Source organism: Taudactylus pleione, unplaced genomic scaffold (assembly GCF_031769625.1).
Source record: "Taudactylus pleione unplaced genomic scaffold, aTauple2 ptg000731l, whole genome shotgun sequence".
NCBI lineage: Eukaryota > Metazoa > Chordata > Amphibia > Anura > Myobatrachidae > Taudactylus > Taudactylus pleione.
In genome coordinates, this window is record NW_028285133.1 from 142,644 (window position 1) to 159,671 (window position 17,028).

At 42.3% G+C, this 17,028-nt stretch overlaps 1 protein-coding gene across 5 annotated transcripts in view; it reads left to right on the forward strand.

The window, feature by feature from the left end:
- Positions 1-17,028, forward strand: part of NFAT5 (nuclear factor of activated T cells 5) — a 97,714-nt gene that overhangs the window by 26,577 nt on the left and 54,109 nt on the right. The window contains exon 1 of one of the 5 annotated variants that reach the window (XM_088456981.1): positions 3,162-3,186. The exons of the other annotated variants lie outside the window; for them this stretch is intronic. The gene's annotated coding sequence lies outside the window, so the exon portion shown is untranslated. Of the gene's footprint in view, positions 1-3,161; positions 3,187-17,028 lie in introns of those variants that run through there. 5 annotated transcript variants of the gene reach the window in all.

Below are 17,028 nucleotides of genomic sequence, written 5' to 3' on the forward strand. Positions count from 1 at the left end.
GTATGTACTTGGACTGTGGGAACTGGATTGTGGGAACTTCAGCACCTGGAAAAAGGACACCGGTGAGCAAATTCAGTATGTGTATAGCCCTAAAGATGCGTACTGTATTTGTGACATGTCACATTCTGCTGTGTCCCTTCTCCAACATTCCCACAGTAGCTTTAACGATCATTTAAGCTGACTATGCTTCCAATAACATCCAATAGTTGTTACTCAAAGGTGTTTGACCATGGAAACGTGAGTGATAGTGGAATGAGTATGATCAGAAGTCGATGTCTAGGTTAGTAAATAATATGATCTGGAATGGCGGAAAACTGTCAATCATGCATATCTGTCCTCGTACACCTAGCCTCAATACGCCATGCGGCGCAAGATGCCTGGCGCGTGTGAGCTGAGCCGAGCGGTGTATCGTCTATTTTGCGCCCTTTTCACTCAGATGTGCGTCTTAGTTGCAACGCAATGCGACAAAACCGCTTCCCGAGTCTTCACTGATGAATTTGATATGCGACATTTGTATATCTGTGTGCGACGGAGACCGAACCTGTACAACAGAATTTGGCATGAAAAAAATCCGCTACCACTGCATCGTAGCACTTTGTATACAGATTCAGGGCAAAATTTACTACAGTGCAGGTTTTTAGAAGTGGAGATGTTGCCCCTAGCAACCAATCAGATTCTAGCTATTATCTTCTAGATTAGAAGGTGCTAGATAAATGTTAAGTAGAATCTGGTTGGTTGCTATGGGCAACATCTCCACTTTTCTAAAAACTCTCCGTTTAGTAATTATGTACCTCAGACTCCGTCGCACACAGATATACTGAAGCAATTTTGTCATATTTCGTTGCGAAAAAGGCGAAACTCCTTTTTGGCGCAGCTCACTCACACCAGATGTCTGGTGCCACATGGCGTATTGAGGTGAGGTCTATGAGGACACACATGTGCTAGGAATTCAAGAAAGTAACCATGGCTGTATTTTCTAGCGATGAATCGGCTGTATTGGCGGTTTTACTGCTTCGCGTTGCGAATAACACGACATTGAAAGATGCAAAAAAGCCGCACAGGACTTGGCACGATGAGACGGGCTGTTTTGCATGACTACAGCAATAGTGAATGAGGACACCTCTGTATACATGTTCTCAAAGCCTGCAAGAAAAAAGGCTTTAATTTCAGTATCTCTAGTGCATTTCTCTGCTTTGGATAATATCGCTGTGTATTATTATATAACATAATATGGCCTCTTAACTTGACCCACAGTTATACTTGTCATATGGTATTGTTCCAATGCACCTGTTAAATATTTACTGCTATCTAGTAATAAATGGGTACCTAACCTCCACAGGAATGCAGGATGTCTTTATCGTGACTGCATCCGTATCAGTGAATACCTATAATACCAGGACTTCTTGTCACTCCTACCCAGCATTCCACAAGGCAAGGACATCGTGTGATAAAATGATAGCCAGCTAGCCAATAGAAGTCTGACAATATATTGTATGGTGATAGCAGATCATACAATATTATCAGCTTTGGCAAACTTTACAGTTCATTTGCACGACTCACCCAAGCATGCCACGAAAGTTATCGTCTCTTGTCACTGGGGATCTAAGTGATCAGGGATAGATAACTTATGGGTCAGTATATTGGCCATTGGCATTATCTAGAACAGGGATGGGGAACTTCCTGGCCGGGGGCCTTATAAGGCCCTCGGTATCATTTGGTCTGTCCCTCAGAGCTTGTTTCTGCTAGCCTCATTTGGCTAGCAGGGTGCCTAGAATGGCACCCGGCAGCCAGAATCTATGCAGCAGTGCTACCTGGAGATCCTTAGGACCCTTCAGACGGTCACACTGCTGCCCTTACAGCTCCCCGGAACATCCTCAGGATTTCTTCGGGCATTGTGGCCTTGCCCCCATGTGACATCACACGGAGGAGGCATGGCCTAGACCAGGTCCGCAAATAATGGCCCTCGGCAGAAAAAAGGTTCCCCACCCCTGATCTAGAGCCTTGAGCTCCCAGTGTGATGATTAAGACATTGGTAGTAACTTCATTGCTTTTATATGCTAGGTATGGAATACTCTGGTACAAATCCAGAGGATGTCTCCCAACAGGTCCGGCTACACTTGTCTTCTCACCGACACAGGTCTGGTGCAGTGGTTTGGCTTTGTTTTTGGCACAGCTCAGAGTTTGTGGTGACAGCTATTGAGCGCGTTTCCACACTTCTGTGTGCGTCTGCTAAACTCTCTTCCGCCAGTGTCATTTTGCGAATGTCCTTAATAAAACAAGGGACAAAGGTTCTTCCTTTTTACACTGGAAAAATATAATACATAAAACAAATTATGTATTATCACAGTTGAAGGAATGCTACTGACAAACAAAAGAACATTTTTGTAACTGACACCAATATATATTTCTTTGTAGAACAATAGATATCCTTCTAATCTGTACTTAAGGTGCATACACACACGAAGTTTTTTTGAACGATTATCGATAACAATATCGTTCAATCGTTGAAAAAATTGTTCACTTTCTGAGTTAAAAAGATGTACGATTATCGTTCATTAACGTTCACGTTTGTAGTTCAGTCAGACTGACCAACTCAACCATTTTCAGTAAGGGAATATGCAAAAATCGTTTGTAGTTAAAAAAAATCATTCATTACATTTAGTAAATGAACGATTAGTAAACGATTTTTGTCCATTTTTCCCTTGTAAAAATGAACGAAAATCATTTACTAAAATTGTTCATTGACAAAATCGATACGTGTGTACGCAGCTTTAGAGTTACTGGGAGGCGGTTAATTTTATTCCCAGAGTACTTTTAAATGTAATTTTTCATCCTTTGATTGATTGTTATATGAAAATCTATATATAATAAGAACTATTTTGTTACATAAATTCTATTTGTAGTCCGTCTTCTCCCCTTGTGCCGTGTCAGCCCCTAACGGCAGCGGCATCTGGAAATTCCAATTTTTCTAACAAAGTCATGGTCTGGCCCAGGAGCTGGAGAGGACGATTCACATGTAGTTACAAAATGGATATTTTCTGGGCTTCTGAATGCACCATCTGTTAAGAAAAGGCAATGTTTATTTTTATTTTATACATTTGCAGGTGGTTTAAGGTGAAGATGGCATCTAGTTTAACGCCACAAATGTTCTCTCGAGGTCTGTTTTGCACATCTCCTCTGGAAAAGGTAACGAGGCACTTTCATCTGTCACACCCAATAATGTGCAATTGGTCGAGTTGCTCCTTTAATTCAAGTTGAATTTACCCTATGAAGTATGGTACAGAATTTAAGTGCCGCCTTTTTTTTTTTTAATGAGCTTTGTGCCCAATTCAGAGATGGACACAGTTCCCCTCTCTGCTGTGTCTCCGCAGCGACGATGCGAGAATATGCTAATGCAACAGGCGGTGTCTGTGGAGAAAGACGCCTCCTGACAGCATCACAGATCCGAATGCTGCGTCCTAATAGCATCGGATCATCTGCGAGTCCATTGGCCATCTGAGGATACTCAGATTGACCCTCGTAGCTCTGTAGGTGAGACCAGGAAGTCTACATTGAAAGCCGCAGACCCCTTCCCACTCCGACGTTTTCTGGATAGGAGGCCGGCACCGCGCCCCCCCCCCCCCCAAACACCCGCAGCCTATTAATCAGGCTACGGCTCAGGAGGTACTGCATGCGACGATGCAGAACCCATTCCTCACATGCGCAGAACGGATCATGCGCTGATGCCCCACCATCTGAGATGTATGCAAATCATTGGGTTTGCGTACATCCCTGAATGAGGCCCTTTGGAAGAAGTGTCCTCATTAATTTCCATAGACCTTATCCAGACACATACACAAAATCCAGTTGAAATGTAAAAATTTTGGCCCAGATTTATCAACAAGTGATATTTTTTGTTAGCATTGGTTGGGGCACCATTTAAGATCAGTAAAGAGTGATAAAAAGAATACCACTCGTTGATAAATCTTGGCCTGTATATGAAATTGTTATGCTGGCCATACACGCTGCAATTATCGGGACGATCCGCCCGATATCGGCGGATCGCCACGATAATTGTAGCGTGGGGGTGGGCGACCGAGGGTTAAATATTGCTCGGTCGGGCATGCTGGATTGTCCAGCATGCCCGTCCGATGCGATATTTTCCGGGAAACTGTCGGCCGCATCGGGCAGTGTATGCCCAGTGCGGCCGACAGACAGACATTTCCTGTGTTCCTTCCTACGGAAGGAACAGGGAAATGTCTCCTCCCCCGGGGGTGGAGCGCGGATGTCGGGCTATACACTGTGAGATTTCTCTCACAGTGTATGCCGTGGACATCTGCGGCTGGCAGCCGGCCAGATAAAATGTCTGTCGGTCTGACAGACATTTTATCTGGCAGTGTATGCCCAGCATTAGGAATCATCCTATTTACAGTTACAAGGATTTCTTTTAAGCCACAGTTAATAAACTAGAATTGTGGTGTGTCCTCTATTGTTATTACTTATTATTTATCCTTTTATATTCTCAGATGAAAACCTGTAATATAACAGGTTATCATTATGGAAATTTCTGTTTAGGGTCCAGGTATCTTGAGCTTATACAAATTAGATTCAGTTAAGTATAAGTCGCCTCGCTCATCGTTTTAACACGGCTAAAGTGCTGAGACCAATCCATGATGAGTACTGTGCTCTAAATACGGCGTAACACCCTTCAAGTTTGCTCTCGCCCTGCAGGGGACTAATAACCAAATTGGAATCTGATTTTAGTCATGTTAAAACTATGGGGGTCATTCAGACCCACTCGCGAGCGGCAGTACGCTCGCAAGTGGGTCGATGTTCCCCACTGCGCATGCGCACGACGGAGGGAGCTCCGTCGTGTGCATGCGCGAGACCCGGACTGCGACAGCTAAGCTGTCGCTCCGGGTCTCGCACCAAAGGGCGTGCTGGTGGGCGTGCCTGCCAGACGGAGGTGTTCCCATGGGAACGCCTACCGTCTGGAGCCGGCCCCACTGACATCACTAGTGATGTCAGTGGGAGTGATTTTGGCTCTGATAGAGACAAAATCACTCCTGGCCTTGCGGCAGGGAAACCCAACCGCAGGCTTTCACTCGCAGTTCCGATGGTCACGATGGTCAAGACCATCGCGACCATCTTTTGGCACGCTCGTATATGCTGTGGGTGGTGACCCACAGCTATACGAGCGTCCGGGAGGACGCTCCATTTTAATGGAGGTGGGCCTGATTCAGAGCGAGCGCTCTGGTCAGAGCGTCCGGCTCTGAATCAGGGACTATGTGCAAGGCAACTGGACGTCATTAAATCTCAGCCTATGTGGACAAGTTTGTTTTCTATATGGGGATGCTTGTACCTCTCCTATATTAGTCATTCAATGTAACTGAGAATAATTGTTGTCCTTGTTATAGATTCGTTTGAGACACAAGAAAGATGTTCACAAGTAATTGTTCAATTGTGCTTTATATTTATCTATTACAAAAAGCCATAAAGTCCACGTCTTCCGATAAGTGTCACACCAAAACGCACAGCCAAACTAAACTACAAACCGCTACGGAAGTTGGTCATGACGTCTCTGGAAAGGTCTCGGATAACTTCATATGTTTCCTAAGCTTTACTTTCTCACCGTGAAATCCATTTACAACTGGCTACAGAACCTTTAACACCACATAGCTCAGAAATATTTATCTTATTTTATGTTTTTTTGTTTTTTTATATTGTGGGTCATTCAGAGTTTATAGAACTGGTTTTTGCGAAGTAGTATATTGACAATATCTTACATTCCTCCACAGCGGAGTTAGTATTTTTCCTCTTCGCAGAATATACGGTATTTCTGTAGTTTGTGTTGTCATAGATTATAAAGTTTTAAGGTCAGCTGTTGCCTTATGAATACTCCGGAATTCAAGTGTATTTATGCAAGGAAATAATATAGTCTATACGTGTAGGGGGGAATCTAATTAGCCGCCAGATTTACCACATGGCTGATTACCCGCGCGGGGAATTGCTGTTCAATGAAGTATCATTTTCCTCATGTGGTAAATCAGGGATTAACATGTGAAAACCCACTGATTCCATGTAAACTGCAAAATCAATGGGTATCCCCGCACGTGAAGCCCACCTTTTGGGGAGATGACGCACAGGGGTTAGCTCTGCTAATTGGATTGTTGTCCGCAGGTAATTAGCTGCGTGGTTGGATTTCTCCCCCATAAAGCATTGTTGCAGGAAGTAATGGGTACAATTTTAGAAATCATTTTATTAAGAATGGGATGTGTGTTAATAACTGTACTTTGTAGTTATATTTTTGTTCAGTGTTTTATTGATGTTTTGATTTTTTTTTTTTAACCTGCCTAGCAGGTCTGCTAATCACTATTTATGTATTATTAACGCTAGAGTTGGAAGCCTTGCTCTAGTCCAGTGGTGGCGAACTCTGGCACTCCAGCTGCTGTGGGGACTACATATCCCAGCATGCCCTATCACTGTTTTTGCATCCCCTAATAGCAAAACTCTGGCAGTGCATGCTGGGATATGTAGTCCCACAGCAGCTGGAGTGCCAAGGTTCGCCACCACTGCTCTAGTCTTATGAATTTTTACTGTATAAATAGTGAGAGTGTGAGAATCGAGAATGAACTGGACGAGGGAGAGGCGCTCTCTATAACATAATCATCCTGTCCTGTGGGTTTTGTACACATCCCTTTTATGAAGCCCTACAGAGTATCTGACCGCTCCGCTCATGGTCATTGTATGGTGAATACAGCGTGCGCTCGTATAAAATAAAGTGACCAATCAATCACCCTGAAGAACGTATTATTACAAACTGTACTTTTTCCAAATAACTAGATGGATCAGGTTGAGTAGCACACACTATATGATGATCGGAACAATATATATATTTATGATGATTGGAACAATATATCGTACACATCCTATAGTGTGCACAGTCGATCTATCGTTCATCGCATCTTCCCATCTGCTGTGCTGCACGGCAGATGGGACAATGTAAAGGGCGACTCTATGATGTTACATGCAGCATGTAATGACACGTCGTACCGACGTACACCAGATTGTACAGCTAGGCATCTTTGAAAAAACCGACAGTGTGTATTGCTAATTTATTTTGATTATTGATCTCATTGATCCATTGATGAATGCAGCGCAGGACAATGTATTGGTAGCAGATTAAAACCATAGAAAACAAATTTATAGATCTCGGTCTGGTGTCTTAGTGCTACATAATTTATTATCTCAATATCTGTCCTGTCTAGTGTTGTTCACTTGAATGTGTTTTGGTGTGTGCATGTTTTATGTATTGTAAAGAGTACATATATTTGGGTCTATATATAAGTGGTGGGAAATATATAGGGGCGGATTCAATTCAAAGTTGCGGCCTGCAAAATCTTTTCGCCTCATTCGCTTGTTTGTACATGACGTTATCACATACTTTCACAATGCGTGTTCCTGCTTTTTGCCCTATTTAATTCCAAAAGAAGTGAAAACGCATATGTGCGAATGTCGAATCTAGCGAAAAGGACTGCTTATTTTGGGGAAATCAGTCTGTACCCCATAAAAGCCTAACTGACCCTGGGAATCAATATAGAAGTGTATTAATAGACAGAATAACAGTATTTTAGCTTGTAAAATTGAGTCAAAGGGCTGTTATTTGCTTAAGTGTGGATAAATGATGAAAAGCAATTTATTTTGTAAAAAATAATTGTTGTAGTTAAATTGGGGGTTCGATGGGTACTAGTATATTTGTGTGTATAAAGTGCAGTATAACAAAGTTATAAAAATACACCTGCTGCAGACACCTGCAATCTTCAAAACACCTGTCCCATCCATAGAGCACCCCAAAATACCAGACCCAGTACTTTATACCCATCTTCAAACACTTTTTCCTTTTTAAGATCACCCCCCCCACCCCAAAAATGACATGACTTTTTTTTTTTTTAGGGGAATTAAGATATTTTTCTTTTTTTTTCTAATTAGTCATTAGGGGGGTGTCTAAAGAGTTCTGAACCAAGTCCCCACATTATTAGACAAACCTGGGGATTTTGCACATCTTTTTTCCTGCCTTTGGGCGGAGAAACTTTTTTTCGCCTGTTTTTGCCTATGGAGTTTTTCACACATGCGAAAACGTCCTGGAATTGAATAGGGCGATACGTTGTGATGTGGCGAAAACATCTCATTGGCAAACGCTGTTCCGCGATCGCAGCTTTTCGCCTCTAATTGAATACAGCCCATAGTGTCTGTTTACACAAGAATACATAAATATATTTTTCACCACAGGGTCCAGTTGTGATGTGCAGCTTCACACGAAAGTTAATAAAGGACGATGGAAAAGGAGTAGAACTGTTCTCTATGCACTTAGTCGTGCCATAGTTTGGTCTTACCGAGCCTCTGCTTCTTGCCAGCTCTTTACTTGGCTGTAGGTGGTTATGGTTCTGCTTCCCTGGGCTCATCGGACAGCCATGGCTCATTGTAATGGGCTATACTGTGATAGCACATATACATTTTTTATCTATATAGCGCACATATTCTGCACAGAAAATTTCAGTCAATGACATCCGGCCCTGCCCCAGTGGAACTTTCAAACTATATTCCCTTTTACATGGACACACAGCAGTGGCAAATGCAGGATTTTTAAGGGGGGTATGTATGTGTATGCATATACTGTATATATGTGTGTGTGTGTATATATATGTATGTATGTATATATATATATAATATTAAATACACGGCATACATACACACACACACATAACTTATAAGCATACTCACGCACAGCAGACACACAGACACACACAAACATACTTGCATACCTACTGAAGCATACTTACACATATCATACATACACACATCTGTGTACATACCGAGGGCTGAGGAGGAGGGTCGCAGCCAGCCAATCACAACGCAGCAGGGACTGTGACACCCAGCAGTGCCACCTGCCTGCTGCACCTGTATCCTTTGCAGAGCTCTCTGCCTGTGAAGTCGCTGCAGCTTCGTCGCGCCCGCAGCCAGTGCGTCTCTAAAAAATTTGATCCATCAAGGGGGTTTCTGGGTATTCAGAACCCCCCCCCCCCCCCCCTGCGTGCGTCACTGCACATACATACTAAGGTTTTTGGACTGTGGGAGGAAAACCGGAGTCCCTGGACATAACCCTTGCAATCACAGGGAGAACTTACAAATTCCACACAGATAGTGCCTTGATAAGGAATTAGACTCATGACTACAGTGCTGTGAGGCAGTAGTGCTAACCTCTATGCTAACCATGCTGCTCTGTTACACAAAATGTGTTATCTTTGTATACCACATTGTAACTAGGCCGGTGTGTAAGAAGTTGCCAGGGTTAATAGAACTGTCTCAGTACTTGTAATCATAACTACTTACAGCCAGAGGCTGAAATGTTCAGAGCCAGCACTGGTAACAGTCTGTGCTGAATGGTTGCTGTGAGGGAAGCATGGCTAACATTACAGTGTACTGCAAGGGAGGTGGAATAAGATAAATATCAACTGAACATGAAGAACCCCCTTTAAAAAAAACTACGATACTCTTCCATAATGCTGGTGAAAACTGATATGAAAAATCCAAATATAGATTAAAATATTTTCTTTACTGTCCATTGGCATAATGGTAGTAATTCTTTACAGCTGAGCATCTAGAATATATTGCAGCGTGTTGTCTGACTACCAGATCGCAGTTGGAATCAATACAAATCCAAGCCCTTGCTAGGCACTGACTCTCAGTAAAATTCTCAAGGTTCCTGAATGCAATCTCGTACAAAGGGTCACATTTCATGCTGCTGACCTCAAAGAACCAGTGTGGCGTTCGTCCAGCCAAAGATCCCTTTATAGATGTATTAAATGGGGGGGGGGGGGATTTCTTGGAGCATAGAAAAGGCAGACCAGCGTTCCAGTTGGTCTCTCATTCCGTTCCTCGGGATCAGACGGGTTAAGTACTGTTTGGGCTGCTGGATTGTGCGTTCACCACTTCCTTCTGATTCTTGTCGGATTAGGAGTCCAGGAGGACTATTTCCAAGTTTAGGTTCACTCGCAAACCTAAATTCCTCCTCCACACACATTATTCTGCACTTTATGCGTCCTCTGGAAATGTTCAAATTGACAAAATTATTTATTACCAGGTTACAAACATAAATATTGTGCAGGGAATTGGGGACATTTGTGGCAACAAAGTTTTTTTATTTTATTTTGGAAAATGTAAACCTTTCTAACAGTGATGTTTGTGTTTGCTACATGGTTTGGAATAGTAAGGGGGAATGAATGCTGGGATTATAGGACAAAACTGTTTCATACACATTGATTAGCATTGTTGTTATTATTTGAGGAATTGTTATACCCCAGATAAAACATTTACATTACTTTCTAGCCATCAAATCTCTTTTTATATGCAGATTGCTGAAGTGGATCAGTCATTGATAGTGTTCATGTTATACATATGAGTCGACATACATTTAGCCTCCTTGTGCTTTAAACAGCCCTTCTAGTGGCGTGACTCGGTAGAGCCGAACGGCTTTTTTGGTCAACTTTTTTACCAGGTGCATCTTATTCATAAAGCAATGTGAATAGGATGCACAAGCAGCTTCTGATTAAAATGATATGCAGCATGGCTATTTTCTGTGTGCGACTGAGGGTGTATCTGCATGCAAAATGCTACTACAGTGTCACAGCCACTGACTGTAATGTAGCATTTTGCATGCAGATACAGCCGCAGTTGCCCACAGAATATGGGCATGCCACATACAGTCAGGTGCATAAATATTGGGACATTGACAGAATTTTCATATTTTGGCCTCTAGTCACCACCACAATGGCTTTGAAATGAAACAAACAAGATGTGCTTTCACTGCAGACTTTCAGATTTAATTTGAGGGTAATCACATCCAAATCAGGTGAACGGTGTAGGAATTACAACTGTTTCTATATGTGCCTCCCACTTTTTAAGGGGCCAAAAGTAATGGGACAAACTAAACAATCCTAAATCTAACTTTCACTTTTTAATACTTTGTTGCAATTACAGCCTGAAGTCTGGAACGCATAGACATCACCAGACGCTGGGTTTCATCCCTGGTGATGCTCTGCCAGGCCTCTACTGCAAATGTCTTCAGTTCCTGCTTGTTCTTGGGGCATTTTCCCTTCAGTTTTGTCTTCATCAAGTGAAATGCATGCTCAATCGGATTCAGGTCAGGGGATTGACTTGGCCATTGCATAACATTCCACTTTTTAGCCTTAAAAAGCTTCGGGTCATTGTCCATCTGCACTGTGAAGCGCCGTCCAATGAGTTCTGAAGCATTTGACTGAATATGAGCATATAATGTTGCCCGAAACACTTCAGAATTCATTCTGCTGCTTTTGTCAGCAGTCACATCATCAATATATGCAAGGGAACCAGTTCCATTGGCAGCCATACATGCCCACGCCATGACACTACCACCACCATTCTTCACTGATGAGGTGGTATGTTTTGGATCATGAGCAGTTCCTTTCCTTCTCCACACTCTTCTCTTCCCATCACTCTGGTACAAGTTGATCTTTGTCTCATCTGTCCATAGAATGTTGTTCCAGAACTGTAATGGCTTTTTTAGATGATGTTTGGCAAACTCTAATCTGGTCTTCCTGTTTTTGTGACTCGCCAATGGTTTACATCTTGTGGTGAACCCTCTATATTCACTCTTGTGAAGTCTTCTCTTGATTATTGACTTTGACACATATACACCTACCTCCTGGAGAGTGTTCTTGATTTGGCCAACTGTTGTGAAGGGGTTTTTCTTCACCAGGGAAATAATTCTTCTGTCATCCACCACAGTTGTTTTCCGTGGTCTTCCGGGTCTTTTGGTGTTGCTGAGCTCTCCGATGCGTTCTTTCTTTTTAAGAATGTTCCAAACAGTTGATTTGGCCACACCTAATGTTTTTGCTATCTCTCTGATGGGTTTGTTTTGATTTTTCAGCCTAATGATGGCTTGCTTCACTGATAGTGACAGCTCTTTGGATCTCATATTGAGAGTTGAGAGCAACTGATTCCAAATGCAAATGTCACACCTAGAATCAACTCCAGACCTTTTACCTGCTTAATTGATAATGAAATAACGAGGGAATAGCCCACACCTGTCCATTAAATAGCTTTTGAGGTGATAGTCCCATTACTTTTGGCCCCTTAAAAAGTGGGAGGCACATATAGAAACCGTTGTAATTCCTACACCGTTCACCTGATTTGGATGTAATTACCCTCAAATTAAATCTGAAAGTCTGCAGTTAAAGCACATCTTGTTTGTTTCATTTCAAAGCCATTGTGATGGTGACTAGAGGCCAAAATATGAAACTTCTGTCAATGTCCCAATATTTATGGACCTGACTGTATATTAATTAGCAGAAGCTGCTCGTGTGTCCTATGCGCATCGCTGTGCGAATAAGACTCACCTAAAGGTAAAAAGTTATACAAAAAGATGCTCTGTGCTACCGAGTCATACAATGCCCATGTGTTGTGTAATGCGACTTGTAGTGCACAGATGATAGATATATGTAGACACATCTGTAATTCATTAGTACGCTGTCACAGAGTGCCGGAAGCCGGTGATCACTTATTGGTTCCGGAAGCGCTGTGGTACTTGGGTTCAGGAGGGTCTGTGCTGCGGGCAGGTGGTCAGTGGCACCCGCAGCAGTAATGTCTCAGCCGGTGAGATTCCTGGTAGCAGCAGGTTTCCTTCTGGCCGCTATGATCAGCTCCCGGCGGTAACTAGTGGTCGCGGCTCCCATAGGGAGGTGCGTGCTGCTCGACCCGGAATTTAAAGCGGAAGGGCCGCCAAACGTGACGTCACATTTGGCGCCAGTTTTAAATTCTCCCTATAAAAAAAAGCATCTGAGCACAGAGAGATTCCAGAGTACTAGGTCTCATTCCTCCATCCAATGTTCCTGTTCTAAGCTTGTGCTACCTTATCTGTTAACCTGTCCCTGACTTCAGCTATTCCCTGACCTGATTTCATTTCATCCTATGTACTGTGCCTGGTGATTTCTGGGTTTGATACTGCTATCCTGTGGTCTGTTCTTGTTATTGCCTGTTCCCTGGAACTGTATCTGCCTACCAAGTAGTAACCTGCTTGGCCGACTATGCTTCTGCACGCCTTCGGGTGCCTAGTTCAGTTACCAGCTCTGCATTTGGGAACCCAGACAGAGAGCTGCGACCTGCGTGTCTGGTGCAGTGTTGCCCAAACTTTCTTGCAGGGGTCCCTGGTGAAGACTCCACTCCTCTGTTCTGGGTATTAGACAATCCCATAGTATGGGTAAGCATGAACACTAACCATCCGTGTACTGTGACAGACACTTTCCAACTAGGATACGGTCACAATGTTGACAAAATGTCAACAGTTATGTTGTCAACATAGTTGACCACGTCGACATGTTCACAATATCAACATCCTAAATGTGGACAAGTGAAATGCCGACATTTTGTCCAATTGCGACATCAGGGTTAGGGATAGGGACATACTGCTACAACTGCAGTTTAGTGATGTTTGCTGCAAAATCAGCCACAAACGCCTTAACATTAGCAGCAGCTGCTTGGTTAGAGTTAGGGTACTTACTGCTGGAACAGCTGCATTGCTGTGCCACCAGTTGTTACTTGTCGACATAACCATGTCAGTGTGAGGAACGTCTGGAAAATGCACCAAACCCTTTCGATCTAACTTGCCAGCCGCAGATTTCAGAGATGGATACCTTTTTTACCGATCATTATAGGGATGTAGTCAAAAGGTCGACAATGACTGTCATAATGTCGATACCACAATGGGCCGAATTCAATTCAGTACAATGTTGAATAGCTGCTGGAGGGATCTCCCGCAGCTATTCAATACACTGCGCTGTTTGGGCAGCTAAAGGATTTCTTCTCGCACCCCCCTGGGGATGCGAGGAGAAATCCAAAAAAAGTGCAGCGCGCCCGGCACATTAGTCAGAGAATGCCGGTTTCCACGCCTTAACACCCAGGTTAAGTAGCGATAACCGGCATTCTCGGACTTAACCCATTCCCGACAAGGCTAACAGCGCAATGAATTGAATAGCTGCGGGAGCTCCCTCCCGCGGGTATTTAACATCTCACTGAATTGAATTCGGCCCAATGTCAACAGTTATATATATCGACATTGATAAAATGTCATCAGACACCATGTCGACACTCTCGCTTTGTCCACATGTGAAAATATTGACATGGTCAGAATGTTGGGTTGCATAGAGTTTGGCCACTATTGAGGATCAATAGGCTTATAAGTGGGTGGGAAATAACTACTAAGACTTTCTGAGTCTGTATTATTTACTGATCTCACCCACTACTCCTCATGCACCATGTCAAATCCATTATGACACAGCCAAGTAGAAAACAACTAACCCTTCTGACGCGCACAGTTGTACTGTATCTTTGTGTACCCGTGTGACTTCCTACATATATCAGCAGATATAATGGCAGGCTTGTGATCTCATTAATGTAATAACATGAAACCGTAGTAATCGTGTGCTGTGCCTTGGCAGATTGGGTACGGCAATCTATTCATGTGGCTGGAAACGTGAATACCTAGCTGGTGATATAGACTGTCAGGGCTAGTGTATTCTTACATACGCATATTAATAGAGTTAAACAAGCTGCAGATAATTGTTCTGAGGTTACTCTCTCCCTTTCCTTCTAATTGAGTGTTATCTGCCACCTGTCCAATACATCTCAATCGCTGCTTATGTACGAAGCGGAATTGGAAGTGTGTATTATAGATTTATCATTAAAAACAGTTTTGCGGCTATTGATTACTTGCAAAAGAAGATGTTTGTTTCCTTTTGTAAACTTATGGTCATTTGCTTTGCTGTTTTACGTTAGATTAAGGAAAAGCTACACAGTGTTTTTTCTGAATGAATGTAATTGTTAGTCTTACTGACTAATAATGTTGAAGTGGGGCCAACATACTCTGTTGTTCAGTGCAAGGGTTATATACAGGGTTCATAATGGGAACAGGGAGAGGATATTTGCCTTTCTTTTCTGAGAGCCCTACATGCAATTTATTTGCTGTGTTTTTTTCATGGTTTCCTCACCCCAATCTCATCCCAGAACCATGGGCATTAATATGGAGTTGATCCGCCTGTGCTGCTATGACAGTCTCCTCTGTTCTGTGAAGGCTTCCCACTAGATTCTGGAACACGGCTGCATGGATTCATATCCATTCAGCCACAAGAGCATTGTTGAACTTCATTGAAGCTCCCTAAGAACTGTTCTTGTGCTGACATTGCTTCCAGAGGCAGTTTGGTGTTGTAACCAAGGACAGACCATTTTAAGTGCTTCAGCACTTGGAGGTCCCATTCAGTGAGCTTGTGTGTCCCAATGGCTCAGCTATTGTTGCTATTAGACATTTCCACTTACAGGTGACCGTGGCAGCACTAACAGGACAAAAATATGATGAGCTGACTTGTTGGACAAATGGCATCCCCCTATAACCGTGCTGTGTTTAAATGACTGTATGACCCATTATTTTGCCAATGTTTGACTGTGGAGATTGCATGATTGTGTGCTTGACTTTATGCACCTGTTAGCAATGGGTAATTAGAAGGAGTGTCCACATACTTCTGGCCATTTAGTGTAGCTGGCCCAAACAAGTAGGGTGATCACTGACCTCTGGACCTATCTATTACCTATGCAAATAGATTAAGGATAATGAATCCATAATGATATAGGAAGCACTTACAACCCAGTTAGACTTGTTTGTTTGTATCGGTTGTGTTATATCTGACCTGTTGGATGGCGTGCAGTCTTAACAGTAGTATTGACGCATGTGCAAATTTCTTAAACATTTTTTTAAATTATGCTGTTAAGAATAACTATTTCTTACGCATTAGTGAACTTTCTGGTTATAACAGGAGATGCTTACTTGCACTTTGTGTCCAAACTTTGGAAATCGTGTCATTCAGCCACCTAGCCCAAAGCATATTCAATTTGCCGCAAAGGTTTTCCCAGCAAAAATTTACATGGGAAGAGCGACCAGCTTTCTATTACAGTGGGTATGCGCACTCCCGATGCCTGCTGTATCCAATAGAACATAATCTGTCAAAAAAACTTTTCAGCTAGATTCTTGCAGGGAAATTAAATAAAAAAGAAATAAATAAATGAAGGAACAGCCTGTATGCTAAATAAATAAAAAAAATATTGGGTAACAGTAATAATGGTCTTAACTGTCCCAAAGAAAAATATATATTTTTTAAAATAAAATTCATGAAACGGCTGTTTTGTGCATTTTATTTTAAAGTATAAAAATGATAAAAAGCAAACTTTTTTCATTTTATTACAAACTAATCAAATGAAAAAAAAAAAAAAGTAAAGCAAAGGTGATTTGGGGTTAATTTCTATGCCAATAAAAATAAATAAATAAAGCTATTCATTTTTGTTTAAATGCTTTGATTAAATTTGGGGTGCAAAAAATTATGCAAAATGTTAATTTAGGGTAACTTGAGGTCAATATTGGTTTTAACAACCAATAATGACATGTAATTATAGGACCAATTAGGCTAATTGAAAACTTCCAATTTCCTAATTAGTCATTAGGAGGGGGGTGTCCAAGTGGTTCTGAAGGGGGGCGCTGATATTTTTAGCTTTAAAATAGGGTTTTTATTTATTTATTTTTTTAGACCTGCTCTGGAGCTGCGAGAAAATAGCCGTGGTAATTCCTATAGAAATAAGCAACTGATTTTCTACATGGCAATTGAATAGGAAAAACTTTGTGGCTACGGGATATTGGATATTCCCCTAACGGTCACTTCACTACTCCTCCTCCAGGACATCTCTGCTGCTTTGACATTGTTGAATATCTGCACAGATCTCACTTCATTGTGACACAGTTCATGCCTTGTACATTTCCTACCAAATGAACCATTTTTTTAGTGCATCTACCTCCCTTCCACTCTCGCTAGCTGTTGATAACCCACAGGGATTTGTTCTTGGCCCCCTGCTTTTCTTACTGTACACTTCTGTGCATTTTCTCTTTCTGCACTATCTTCTGTAAGCCAAGTGTCT